Genomic DNA, 12,741 nt, shown 5'->3' with positions numbered 1-12,741 from the left:
AGGTGCCTCGGCAGGTTGACTGATATAGAAGATTAGAAAAATGTTCCCTAGTCAAATGAGTTTTGATTTCTAGTGCCACAAATAGAATGGTGGGGTCATAGTTCATGTGAAAGCATAGATCCCACATGCCTTTTATCAGTGGTTCAGGTCAAAGATGGTGGTGTAACGATAATATTTTATTAGCACGCTTTGTGCCCCTTAGTATCAACTGATCATCATTTAAACACCACATCCACATGTGAGTACTGTTGCTGACAATGTCCATCGCTGTGTGACGACACTGTACCCGTCTTCTGATGGCCATTTCCAGCACGATAACTCGCCATGCCACAAAGTTGAAATCATATCAGACTCAGTTCTTGAACATGACAGTTCACTGAACTCAAACGGCCTCCACAGTCACCGGATATCAAACCAACAGAGCACCTTTGGGATGCAGGGGAACGGGAGATTCAGATCATGGATGTAGCAGCTGTGTCGTGCTGTCAACTTGGATCATAAAAAAATATATATATAGCTTTAATCAAAGTTCAACATTGACACATGACAACTACCTTCAGAGACGTCGGTGAGTTGAGGAGTGGTGGCTCTGGACACCGAGAAGCCTCCACTCTCCAAGATGGATGCCTCTTCATCTGACAGCTCAGAGTCTGTGATGGCCATAGCCAGAGCCGTAGTTTTCACATCCACCTGACCAAAGAAAACAAAATAAATAAAATAATGACACATTATTTTCCACATTTCAAAACCTGAAAAAGATAAGTATAACCAGACTCCTCTGGTTACTCCACATGCAACAAGTTTGAATTTATTACAAGGACTATAACCTTCATAGCTCGTAGAAGTAATCCAGATTATACTAGTTTGTTTATTTTATTACGTTTGCACCATGCCCTGCAAGTGTTCATTCACAGCATAGCGACTGAATACCTGACATGACACTGTCAGTTACTGAACTGAACCGTGTACTTTCTGCTGTTGCGCAAATGGAATGCAGTTGTACTGGAAAGATAATCCTTCAGGTCATTTGGCACAGCGCAGAGCTCCATTCCCATCAACACGTCACCACATTCATAAAGGTCGGTGCTGACTTCAGCACACTGTGCTGCTGCTGCAGCTTCCTCTGCTAGTCTTACACTTTAAAGCGGCACCCTTGCATATACGTACTCTCTGTGCATTGTGGGTTGTGTTGCAGGTGTGGGTTGGGTCCTTACCGTTGGAGCAAAGCAGGACAGCTCCTCCTCGCTCTCGCTCTCCGTTTCAGCTCTGGGCTCGTCCCCCTCCTCTACCTCCTTCTTTATCTCTGTTTAAAACCCCCACACACAAACACGTGTTTTCAACATGCCATGAAGGACACCACAACAACAACAACAACAACAAACCACTAAAGGAAGTGATATCAAAGACAGCGGTATGAGAATCAAGTAACCAAGGGAAACTGCGGCTTTACAATGGCTCCTTTTGTTTGTGTGTGCAGAGCCCCTGATGTTGGGTATCGCTGCGAGGACAAAGAAAGGTGAGCTACATCGATTCTTGTGCAACGACGCCGACTTCACTTGAAAGCACGTTGTGGCTGAAAGTGGCTCTCTCACTCACTCCTCTTGTCGTGTTTGCGGTGCTCCGTGTCTCCCTTCATGCTGTAGTCCAGTTTCATCAGGATCGGTTCCAGACCGGTGTACATCCTCTGGATCAGCTCATGGTACACCACCAGCGGCCACAACAGAACGCTCAACGCTGAAAAGCAGCGTGGAGAATGAACATGGGTTTTTTTGTTGTTGTCGTTTTAATTACTGCACTGACTCCTATTATTACTCACTGCCAGACACCCTCTGTTATGGCTCACCTATAATATAGGAGATCATGATTCCTGGTACGTAATGTCCAACCACAGCCAGAACAAAACAGCCACTGCACATCATCACACAGAACTGGAAAAAGAGAAAGCGAGAGATAGAATCAGAATCAGAATCAGAAACTTTATTGTCATTGTCATGAGAACAACGAAATTAAGAATGGTCCCCGATCATTGCATCATCCCTAGCAATATCAAAATATAAATAAAACAATAAAATTCAATAAATAAAATAGATAGAATACTTAAAATACTATAAGATATAACAGTAAAACATTCACATACACTCCCACACACATGCTTCAGACCGTGCATAGATTAACACAAGAGTGGCGTGATGGACATTTTTTTGTAGTATTCAGATGTGTTATTGCAGTTGGATAACAGCTGTGTTTGAGTCTATTAGTCCTTGCTCTGATTGCCCTGTACCGTCTGCCTGAGGGCAACAGTTCGAACAGGGAGTGGCCAGGATGTGAGGTGTCTTTTATGATGTTTTGGGCCTTTTTAAAACAGTGGGCGTTGTGTAGAACTTCCAGTGTGGGGAGAGGGCAGCCAGTGATCTTTTGGGCGGTGTTAATGATCCCTTGGAGTGCTTTCCTCTGAGCCCCTGTGCAGCTAGTGTACCAGATGCATATGCAGTAAGTTAGAACACTCTCAATGGTGGCTCTGTAGAAGGACACCAGCAGTCTCTGTGTGATGTTATTCCTCCTGAGAATTTCTCAGGAAGTACAGTCTCTGTGGGCCTTTTTCAGCAGCTCGGAGGTGTTCACACTCCAGGAAAGGTTCTCCTCTATATTGACTCCCAGGAAGCGGAAGCTTGCCACCCTTTCTACACAGTCCCCATTTATGAATAGTGGTTGGATCTCTGCCTTTTTCCTTCTGAAGTCTATTATGAGTTCTTTGGTTTTTGAAGTGTTGAGGAGGAGGTTATTGGCCTTACACCATGACGTCAGCTGCTCCACCTCGTCTCTGTACGTAGACTCGTTCTCCCTTGGAAATGAGCCCCACCACTGTGGTGTCATCTGCAAATTTCACAAAGACGTTGCTGTGTGGCGAGGAGTGCAGTCGTGTGTAGAGAGAGTAGAGCAGTGGACTGAGCACACAGCCCTGGGGTGAGCCAGTGCTGAGACTCAGGGCTGAGGATGTGTGATGGCCAACTCTGACTCTCTGTCTACGGCCCGAGAGGAAGCTATTGATCCACAGCAGGTGCTGTATGGAAGCCCCAGGTCTTGTAGCTTGGCCACCAGATATCTTCAGTGTGTGCTGTATTTATGTCATAGAGAACACTTTTACTATAGCCGTTTCTAAAAGTGGGATAGTTTATATCACTAGCATTACCAATCGGTTAGGGTGATGCTATTTATATAGTTGACTTTTCCCCAAAACACCGCTGAAAGGAATAACAGCACTACTCATGAGTTTTATTTTTTTAAACCCATGATTAAAGGTCCTGCATCCGACATGTACTTATGGAAATGCATCCAAACACTAGTAAAGCTGTGCAAAGGAATCAGGTGATTATTACAGTGCAGCTCAAAAACACTGGCTGTGTGTGTCACTTCACTCGCCTCACACAACGCCCACAATCCTATTTACAATTCAGTCTTTATGATGGATATTAAGTTGTAACGACTGAAGATAATTCACTGTAATTAATGAGGTTTATCGACTTTGTGCCACGTGTGCAAATACCTACAACTCAAAACTAAAGAGAAAGACTTCTGCAAACAGCTGGAAGCAACAGACTAACTTCACCACAGGGTAACGGTCTCATTTTCATTAGACACATCTCTCTGTTATCTGAGCTCTGTTATCAAAACATGTAAGTTCTGGGTGAAATGTGGCCAAAGCCTAATATTGGAGATGTCATGTTCACTGCAGGGGGGGAAAAAAATCTGTTTACCACAAAGGACTGATTCTACGAGACAGGTTTGGGCAGAGTAGAATGATGAGAAAGAAACTGGAAGCTTTTTCAGTTATTTCTCCAAAAGGATCCAGTTTTTCAGTTAGTTGAGCAACTCGCTCAAGAAGGGAGAACAATCACAGTCTAATCTCGTGCGTGTCTATTAACTGACACAATGGCATTCTTTAAGAATTGTGCCGTGTTGAAAGTAATGTGTAAATGTGACTAGATTTACCTTGGAAGTCCGCCATTGTGAGTTTTCCAAAAAGTAACCAAGGTGCACTTTCAGACATATTCTAATTCTGTCATATGATCGAAAACACTTTAAAAGGACATTTAAGGAGTTGTTTAATGTGTTGTTAAGCCTACATTACTTGTTTTGAGATTCCAAAGTCCAATGTCCAAGTCATGTTTTCGTTTTTTTTCTTGCTGTAGTCTTGCACTACAATCAGACTCATTTAGCGAGAGGAAAATGGTGAAGGGGAGGAGTGGAGATGTGGACGTTACTTTTATTTTTAATGTACAAAAGCACAAGAACATGATAGTGAAGTGGGAACTGTCTCCAGGACAGAAACAATTGCATTATGCTGCTAATGCAACATTGTCTCTTTGCAAGACCTGCACATACAGCATGTTAACACAAAGCTAGCCAAGAACCCAGAGGGACGTTATAGCTGAGTATATGCAGACCTCAGCCCAGCAGCTAAAACCTGAACTTCATCAGGTAACAAAGGCAGCAGTCAGGCTTGCATCTGGACACATTTCTACAGCGGAATCATTGTGGCAGTTGCTTAAAAGTCTCTTTGGGCTGGTTTTCAACTTTTCTTTGTGTTGTTGGCTTTGTGTTTACACATAAAAACTAAAATATAAAGATTGTGTGTGTTTCCTTATTCGGACAGGGATCTGGGCTGATGTGATGAACTGTATCCTCACCTTTACATTGTAAGTTGCTGATTATGAGTGTGTGTTTAGGGGCGTTTTATGGAGTAACAAGAAAGTTAAAATAATGAGTAGTGTAATGAATTACTTTCTTTGAGGAATAATTAAGTAATATGCTGCATTACTAAAAGTAATAAGCAATTCCTAATACATTACTTTTGTTGTGTAACAACCCCAGCACTTCTCATGACTACGCTAAATTTGCCTCTCCTTATTGACAGTCTTAGCTTAGTTCATCTTAAACCTGAATATGAATCTCAATCCCTTTCAAGTAATGAGGCCAGCATATATACAAGTAGTCCCATTGAGCTTCAGACTCCACTAATCACTCAGATACTGAGCGGATATCCCTGACAAGGTCATCTCAGGGATACAGCTCTCAGAGGGCCCCACGCACCTATTGTTCAGAGATTTTTTCAGTTCAGGGTTTTCAGTCAGAAAGTTGGCTTGAAGGGTGGGTGGCTCTAAAGTAAGTAAAGTTTCAGTGCACAAACTGAGAGGAACTAAGAACTAAGTCCCACTGTAATACATTATACAAGTACTATTCTGAACTTTGTAAATAATCATGCAAAGCTCGTCTGTTAAAGTCTGAGAATAAAAATACAGAGCTGGAAAGATGGCTAGAAGAATTGGCTTTTTTCTTAAAAAGAAAGAAAGAAAGAAAAAAAAAAACACAACCTGACAACAATCGCATAAACATTTATACTTGGACTATTAGAGATTCACCCCAATAACATGTGTGCATATGCGTTTCCATGGTCACACCAAAGCACCGTACCTTGCCATGGTTCTGTCGTTTGTACTGCAGCATCTCCTGCAGATACATGCAACAGGTCAGATAACTCTCAGCCAGGTGGTGGCTGAGCTCGGGGATGCTGAGCAGACGCTGCTCCGCGCTCATTGTCTCACTATGATCAAACAAGAACACACACGCACACACGGGAAGAAAAAAAATTCAACACCTGTGACGGGACACAGATCTGTATTTGAAGCAGTTCAGGCTGTACTTATGTTAGCAAAGGTGCAGGTTAGGATTTCATGTTTGCGTAATGATGATGGAGGGAGACAGATGCACACAAGTGAACACAAACACAACACACTAAATGAGGCAGGGAGCCTGAAATTAATTATAATCACAGAGTGTTGTGTGACAAACGGGTCATAACATCCTACATGGAAAGACTTTAATGGATGACTTTTACACTACATTAACACAGGAAAAATCACTGCTTAAGAAAACAAAATCAACTTATTACACTACAAACCTTTGTGCAGGATGAGCGTCTACATGTTGAACTGTAGAAGAGACACAAAAAACAAACAAAAAACAACCCACAATTAGCAAAGAATCTGTCGAAACATCTTTTTTTCTCCTGCAACCCCAGTTCCACAAAAAGTTGGGCCGCTGTGTAAAATATAAACCGAATGCAGCGAGTTGCAAAAAAGTTCCTCCAGCTGTTTCTTTTTAAGGACCGCTTCCTTTTAAAGCCTTTTCCTTCCCCTGTCCAACAGTTGTGAGACGCGTCGCTGCCATCAAACTCAAAAGGAGCTCATATTTTTCCTAAACATGTTTCTACATTCTATTGTGAATAAAATTGGGCAGATTTGCAAATCACTGCATGCAGGTTTGGTTTGCACTTTCAAACAGCATCACAACTTTTTCAGATTTTAATGATTCTCACATTGAATATTAACAGAATTTTTTCAGCCTTGTAACATATTTTGTGGATGTTTGACTACTCAGTTAAAATAATACCGAAATCACACGATGTGTGTGAGTGGAGGAACAACTTCAACTTGAATAGAATTTTAGCTTTGTCAGCAATACCTGACAGACAACATTACGCGAACTATTAGAGGAAGGCATCATTGTGATTACTTTGAGACCTTACCAGTAATGATGGGTAACTTGGGCTTCCATCTCTCCAGCAGCATGAGCCCCAGCAGGGACACGCTTATCAGAACAGAGGCCGCAGGAGGTGGAGGACAAGATCCTGCAGAAACACAAACACACTCATGTATATAAATTCAAATACGGGAATCTATTAAAGCCCTATTGCTGTGGTTGAATATGAGCCAAGGGAAAGTAATCAGACAGCAAACTGACAGCTGGTCAACCAGGCCTGAGCCACTCATCTTTACGTCTTCTCTTGAATTGCGGTATTAACAGGTGTGACACCTCAAAATAACCTTTATCTATATAATATAATTCCTTATAGTTAGCAGGGAACATATGCCGTGCCGAAAAGGAAGTTTAAACTGGCTTGCAACCTTCGTTAGCATTAGGCTAAAGACGTGGGATTAGCTAACTTATCTTGACATTCACTCGTAATACCCTCGCTGACGTTAGCCAGATAGCTAACAATGCACTCCAAAGCAGCCTTATCAGTGTGAGAGACAAGCGTGATTAAACGCAGACTCGACGTTTACCAGAATAATGTGTTCAGTGTCAGGGCGACAAAGATGCTGTACAGCGGCCTCTCCCAGACCAGCAGCCTCTGCACCCACAGCAGCAGGAGTTTCATACTGCGATAGCCAACCCTGAAGACGCTCCCGCAGGCGAACGAGCTCCGGGTTTCCGTCCCCGCACGCCTGCTCCGACGTCCCCGCAGGGAACAGGGCCTCCAGGCCGACCGAAGAGGAGGTAACCGAGGGGCGTCTTCTGGCCTCCTCTCCGCTCGCCATGTTTCCCCCACTTTGTTATGTTGTTTTGGAGATCACGGGGTATATGGAAAGATGAGGGTCAAGCAGGGCAGAGTGAAAACGATAAAGCATCCGGTTAAAACTTTCAAAATAAAGTGGGTTGATAAAGAGCAGCGAGTACAGTCGCGTCTTTCTGTCAAGTTTATGTTAAAAGAAAAATTGACCTTGCTTCCGAGAAGACCGCCATAAGATATTCTAATAATAATAAAATGACTAAAATAAAGGTGATACTGAAACGTGCCGTGAAACTCTGATAGCTAAATTTAACTAAACGGAATAGAAAAATGCAAAACTGCAAAAATAAATAAAAAAAATACATAAATAAACGCCAACTTATACCTGAAGTTATACAGATGCATTTCCATTCCTATAACAATTGCACAAACACTTGATTATGTTTTGTGTATGTGTGTGTGTGTGGGTGCAGACTGTGACCTGCGAGTGTATTTTATTTTGAAGGTAACTCCTCTTCCGATCCCAGTCCGTCGCAAAGACGGGTACACAGATGGGCGGACGGATCAACAGAAAAAATAGAGTCACGTGTTTCCTTGTTTACTGTGTAGAGAAGACGGGGTTAAAGAAAGCCAGAGAGTACCACCCCGTGGTTAGAGATACTGATTGTTATGCAACATTTTATACAATTTTAAACTATTAAATTTAACGTTTTTTTTTATCAAGATTTCCTCACGCACGTGCTTATTTTCGTTTCATATTAGTTGTTTTTAGAAAACAGATTATTTGTATTTGCACATGACAGAATTCTTTTTTAAATAGCAACGCTTATAAAGATTAAACAGATTTAAAATTTCATTAAGAAAAAACCCAAAGGAAATTAGACTTGAGGAAAAAGAGCTTTTGATGCTCACAAAGCAGGAGATGGAGATACAAAGTTATCAGAGCTTTTTCAAGTATCAAAAACTGGAGTGACTTGCCACTGAAAATCTGTGAGATAAATTGAAGGCCAAATACTTGAGGTTTTTTTTTAGAGGCGAGGCACTGAAAAGACAACACAACAAGCTTAAATACAAATTTAATTGAGAAATGTTATCAAAATCAGTAAACATTTACTGATCAAATGCTGCTTTGTGTTGTGGAGCTGTGCAGATGCATTGAGGCATTAGGGTCCAGAAAGCATATAAACAGCAGTAGAGTTGGGGATTATTTCTTCCTGGTATGAGGGCTCATTTCAGTCACATGCCAATTTCTGTGAAACAAAAAAGAACATTTGTAATCACACTACTTAGAATTGATCTTGGGAGTATGTAGAAAATGAAACAAAGCATCAGTCAAACAGCACAAACACAAAAGAGGGTCATGAGCCAACCTGCTGGGTGCACTGCCAAGACTCAAGCCTACACAGGTGCTAAGGAGGGGAGGGGGGCCCTCTTTCCCCTGGTGCTAGGACAAGAGGGCATCAATACCTGCAGGGGTTAAGACCATTGCCTGCAGCAGGTCAGACAGAGAGATGATGCCTTTCACCACATCAGCCCTGTCCACCAGGACCAGCCGATGGACCTGGGATAAGCACAAAGGACTTTTCTTTTATTATCCTTTGACCTCATAATTTCACGATAAATCTTAAAGAGGCTGAAAAAAGTCTACCTCAGCTTTAACTATACGGTCTATAATGGTTTCCAAGGTTTCATATGGATAGCACTTAATAACTCCCTCAACGCAACATATCCGCTTTTCAACAGCCTCCTGCATCGTCATGTCCAGATTGTTGTAGGTCTTCTGGGCTGCTAGGTTCTGCAATGGATCAAAAACCGTATCTGGGAAAGTGTGTGTGTGAACAGTGCTTTGATATTTAAGGAAAATAAGTGGAGTGATAAATATAGTCACGTTAGATTTGTACTTACAATGACATCAAATCTTGAGTAGAGTGCCACCACTTTGCCTGGGAAAACAAATAGTTTGACAATGTAATAACCGGGTTACAAGTCTAACAGTCTTTATTGTTATAGTTTTTTTCTGTCATGTGTACACTGTTTCAGTGGTGGATACACATTAAAGCATGGCCAAAGTGTCAAATGAGGGGGGTGTCATGGTCCCTGGGTCTTGGATCCAGGGCTTTGTGTTTCTTGGTGAGGATCACTTATGTTTTAATCGAGCTGTTTTGGATATTGGTATAGTCAATATTTTCCTTTGGAAATTATTATACCATCTGTTTAGTCTCTGTTTATCTTCTTGTTCTTCTAGGTTACGCAATGTTTTGTTATCGTGCTTTGTGCTCCCTTCCTGTTCCTCCGGCATGTCCCTGGGTCTGCCTTGTCACTCTGTGTTCCGTCTCCCTGGCTTTCTGATTTCCTCTTTTGTATTTCCATTTTGTTCCTTCTACCTTATCTCCATGTTTGTTTATCTTCTGTCTCTTTGTCAAGTTCCTATGGGTCTCTCTGTGTGTGCCCGCGTTTATTTTGATAGTGTTTTGTGTGCTTCATATTGTTTTAATTCCCCTGCTTTGTTATCCTGATTTGTTGCGGCTGTCTTCCCTGGTGTTTCCCCATCTTCCTAATTACCTGGTGAGTATTTAAGTCCTCGGTTTCCTGCTGGTCATTGTGTCCTCCCTTGCACACTTCCTTGAAGGTTTGTAGTGGTTGGTTTTGATCTGGATTATTTTGTACTCAGTTTAAGTTCTGCAGTAAAGCTGTTTCTTAGAGTAAACGTAGTTTCCAAGTCCTTCATTTGGGTCCAACACACAGTCAGCCTTGATAAGTGTATATACAAGTGATCACTGTGAGCCAAAAGCTCAGGCTTCAGACTGGCGTAAATTATTCTTTCCAGTAGGTTTTTCTTCACGGTATGACATCATATACAGTGGATGTCCCTCAGGACTTACCCATCTGCTGTTCAAGCTATTGTTTACAAGGGGCAGGCAATCAGAAGCATCAATCTATCTTTGGATTGTGGGAAGCACAGGGAAAGCATGCAAACTCCAAACAGAAATGCCTCTGGCTGACTGCTCACTTCAAACCTAAGACCTTCTGGCTGTGAGGCAGCAGTGGTAATGACAACGGCACCATCTCAATATAAGGCAGTGTGGCGGAGGCGTGGCCCCGGGCGCAGCTGCAGGGGAGGAGTGCAGCAGAAGGCTCAACAGGGCGGCGCTGCGAGGCCGGTAAGAACAGCTGATGGTGTTTATGTACTGATGATGGTCTCCCTCCGCTGTGTTTATAGTGAGACGGGGAGGGGCGGCCAGAGGAGAGATCAGCTGGGCTCGTGAGCTGTCAGACTGTACGACTGAGTCAGCTGTCAAAACTCAACACTCAAAGCTTCAATAAATGTGGAAGTTGGCAGTACATACCTGTGTGTGCGTGTGTCTGTGCCTGGTGTATTCCACAGGCAGATAAGCATTATTGTGACCAGTGAATCGTGCAGAGCTACTCTTGTGGTTTTGTAGAATATATACATGGTGACAGCGACAGCTGAGTATAATGTACCTTGTTCATCCACCACTGGCAGCGCAGACACCCGCCTCTCCACAAATATAGAGAGGGCATCATAAAGCGATGCAGTTTGCTGGACAGTGGCGATGTTCCTGAAAGTTCCTATCCCAAGTTCCTGGATCGGCCTCTTTGTGAATGCAGGCTTGGGAGGTTTTTTCCCCTAAAAAAATCCAAACACCCATATTTGAAAAACAAAGTATCATGGTACTCAAGGCTACAAAAAACATCATAACTAAAGCTTTTGCTCACAAATATATGGAGGAACTTGAGGATTCTTTTGTGGGTCAGAATGTGCAGACATTCCCAGACTCTGGATCGATTACGGGCAGCCTGTGGATTTTGTATCTGAGTAAGGAATAGATGGCTTCGAAGAGGCTGGATGGAGAAGAGATAAGAAGAGGAATGCCTGCCAACTGGAATTTGAAACAGAGGTGCCTCAGAGTGTTGTGTCCACTCACCTGGCCTCTGGAGAGATACTAATGAGGAAGTTATTGGAATACTGCAAATAAACATCTAAACAGAAGAGGAGAGAAACGGCTCAGATGAATTTCATAGACCTCTGGGCACAGATGATGCCATTCATTCCTGCTTGCATATTTACTTCGAAGGGAATCACCTCTCCATGTTTCTATCTTGTGGCTCTCAAGCTCATACATCTGAACCTTAAAAAAACAAAGACGACAGGCATTTTTATAGTTGCTAGCAAGAAAATAGGAACTTTTCTGTCATTTAATAGTTTATCTGTCACATGGGTGTAGTATGAATGGCTGTGCGGGAGGTCTTTATCCGTAGGACAAGTTGTAAAATTTACGAAAGTTAAAAGTCAGAAATGTATGCCCTCTTTCACATGTTTCTAAAACGTCCAGTGGGCCAGATTGGAGTTTTTCCTGGGCTGATTGTAGCCCCGAGTCCTTTGTTTAACTCTACAGTAGGGGCGTCCAACCTGAGTGGCTTCAAACTGTGGGAATTTAGTGCTCACCATGGGGGACTTGTAATAGCAGTGAAGGATGTTGATGAAATCTGTAATAGTCAGCATACCTGTGGCAGAGGAGGATTCACATTCCCATTATTACCAGTGAGTGAGCCCAGTCTACCATATCTGTCCCATTAATCCGTCATCTTACCCACAAATCTCTGCAGCTTGCTGTCCCATAGTGGTGCAGCCCTCAAGCCATTTGCCACCAGTGCATAAAAGGCTTTTTTTCACCTTTTGGGGTTAAAGATTTTTCAGTCAGTGATGTTTTACAGGTAAATAACACTACTCTGTGACAATTCAATATGAAAGTCTAGATGTGCAACAGCTCATGGAAAAGCTTCAGGCTCACTTGTAGTGTGGTATCAAATATGACCAGTTTACAGCTGGTTGGAATGGCATCATAACAGCGGTGACTTTTCATGAATTTCATGTAGACTGTGGCATCAGCCTCTAGGAGAAAATACACCAGCTGGTCACAACACACTGTTTGAACAGGTTCAGCAGTTATAGACGAGGACATATTCATGCGTGCACACACACAGCTACAAAATTAAGGAAAGTGCTAACAGCACAAAGCCAACAAATGCAAATACACATATGCACATTTCCATGCACAGATCCAAACCCAGACAACTGCCAGGCATTGTACCTTGACTCTGTATTTCCTGCTTCTTTTCTGGGAATGACACCTATAACATATATCACTGTCAACAAAATCCCCATGGCTACTCATTTCCTTGGTTTCAAAAAATATTATCAACCTACCAGACACCCCCAATCATATACATTTCACCTGTGAACGAGGCTCCATGACTCTGTCTTGTGTCCATGAAAAAGTGGTTTTCAAAGCAGGAAACTGAGACCGTTTGTTAGCCTTTTCTACAAAGCAGCTGGGTCTATATTAGGAGTTCTCAAATGGTATGTG

At 42.5% G+C, this 12,741-nt stretch overlaps 2 pseudogenes across 1 annotated transcript; both read right to left on the bottom strand.

Moving 5' to 3' along the window:
* Positions 1 to 114: 114 nt before the first annotated feature.
* On the bottom strand, positions 115 to 7,440 carry LOC146547988 (reticulophagy regulator 2-like; annotated as a pseudogene).
* A 1,333-nt stretch (positions 7,441 to 8,773) lies between these two features.
* LOC146547987 (5'-AMP-activated protein kinase subunit gamma-1-like) lies at positions 8,774 to 12,741 on the bottom strand (annotated as a pseudogene). The gene is made up of 12 exons (XR_014890759.1): positions 12,610 to 12,741; positions 12,466 to 12,505; positions 12,166 to 12,266; positions 11,965 to 12,047; positions 11,820 to 11,878; positions 11,442 to 11,502; positions 11,299 to 11,353; positions 11,090 to 11,215; positions 10,835 to 11,000; positions 9,257 to 9,294; positions 9,000 to 9,146; positions 8,774 to 8,912 (listed from the first exon to the last, which is right to left on the bottom strand). The product of XR_014890759.1 is annotated as a 5'-AMP-activated protein kinase subunit gamma-1-like (transcript).

The sequence above is a fragment of the Mchenga conophoros genome, linkage group LG23 (genome assembly GCF_057382185.1).
Source record: "Mchenga conophoros isolate Kocher_MC1m ecotype Shallow Benthic linkage group LG23, M_conophoros_male_GT1.1, whole genome shotgun sequence".
Taxonomy (NCBI): Eukaryota; Metazoa; Chordata; class Actinopteri; order Cichliformes; family Cichlidae; genus Mchenga; species Mchenga conophoros.
This window is presented reverse-complemented; position numbering and strand designations above follow the sequence as displayed.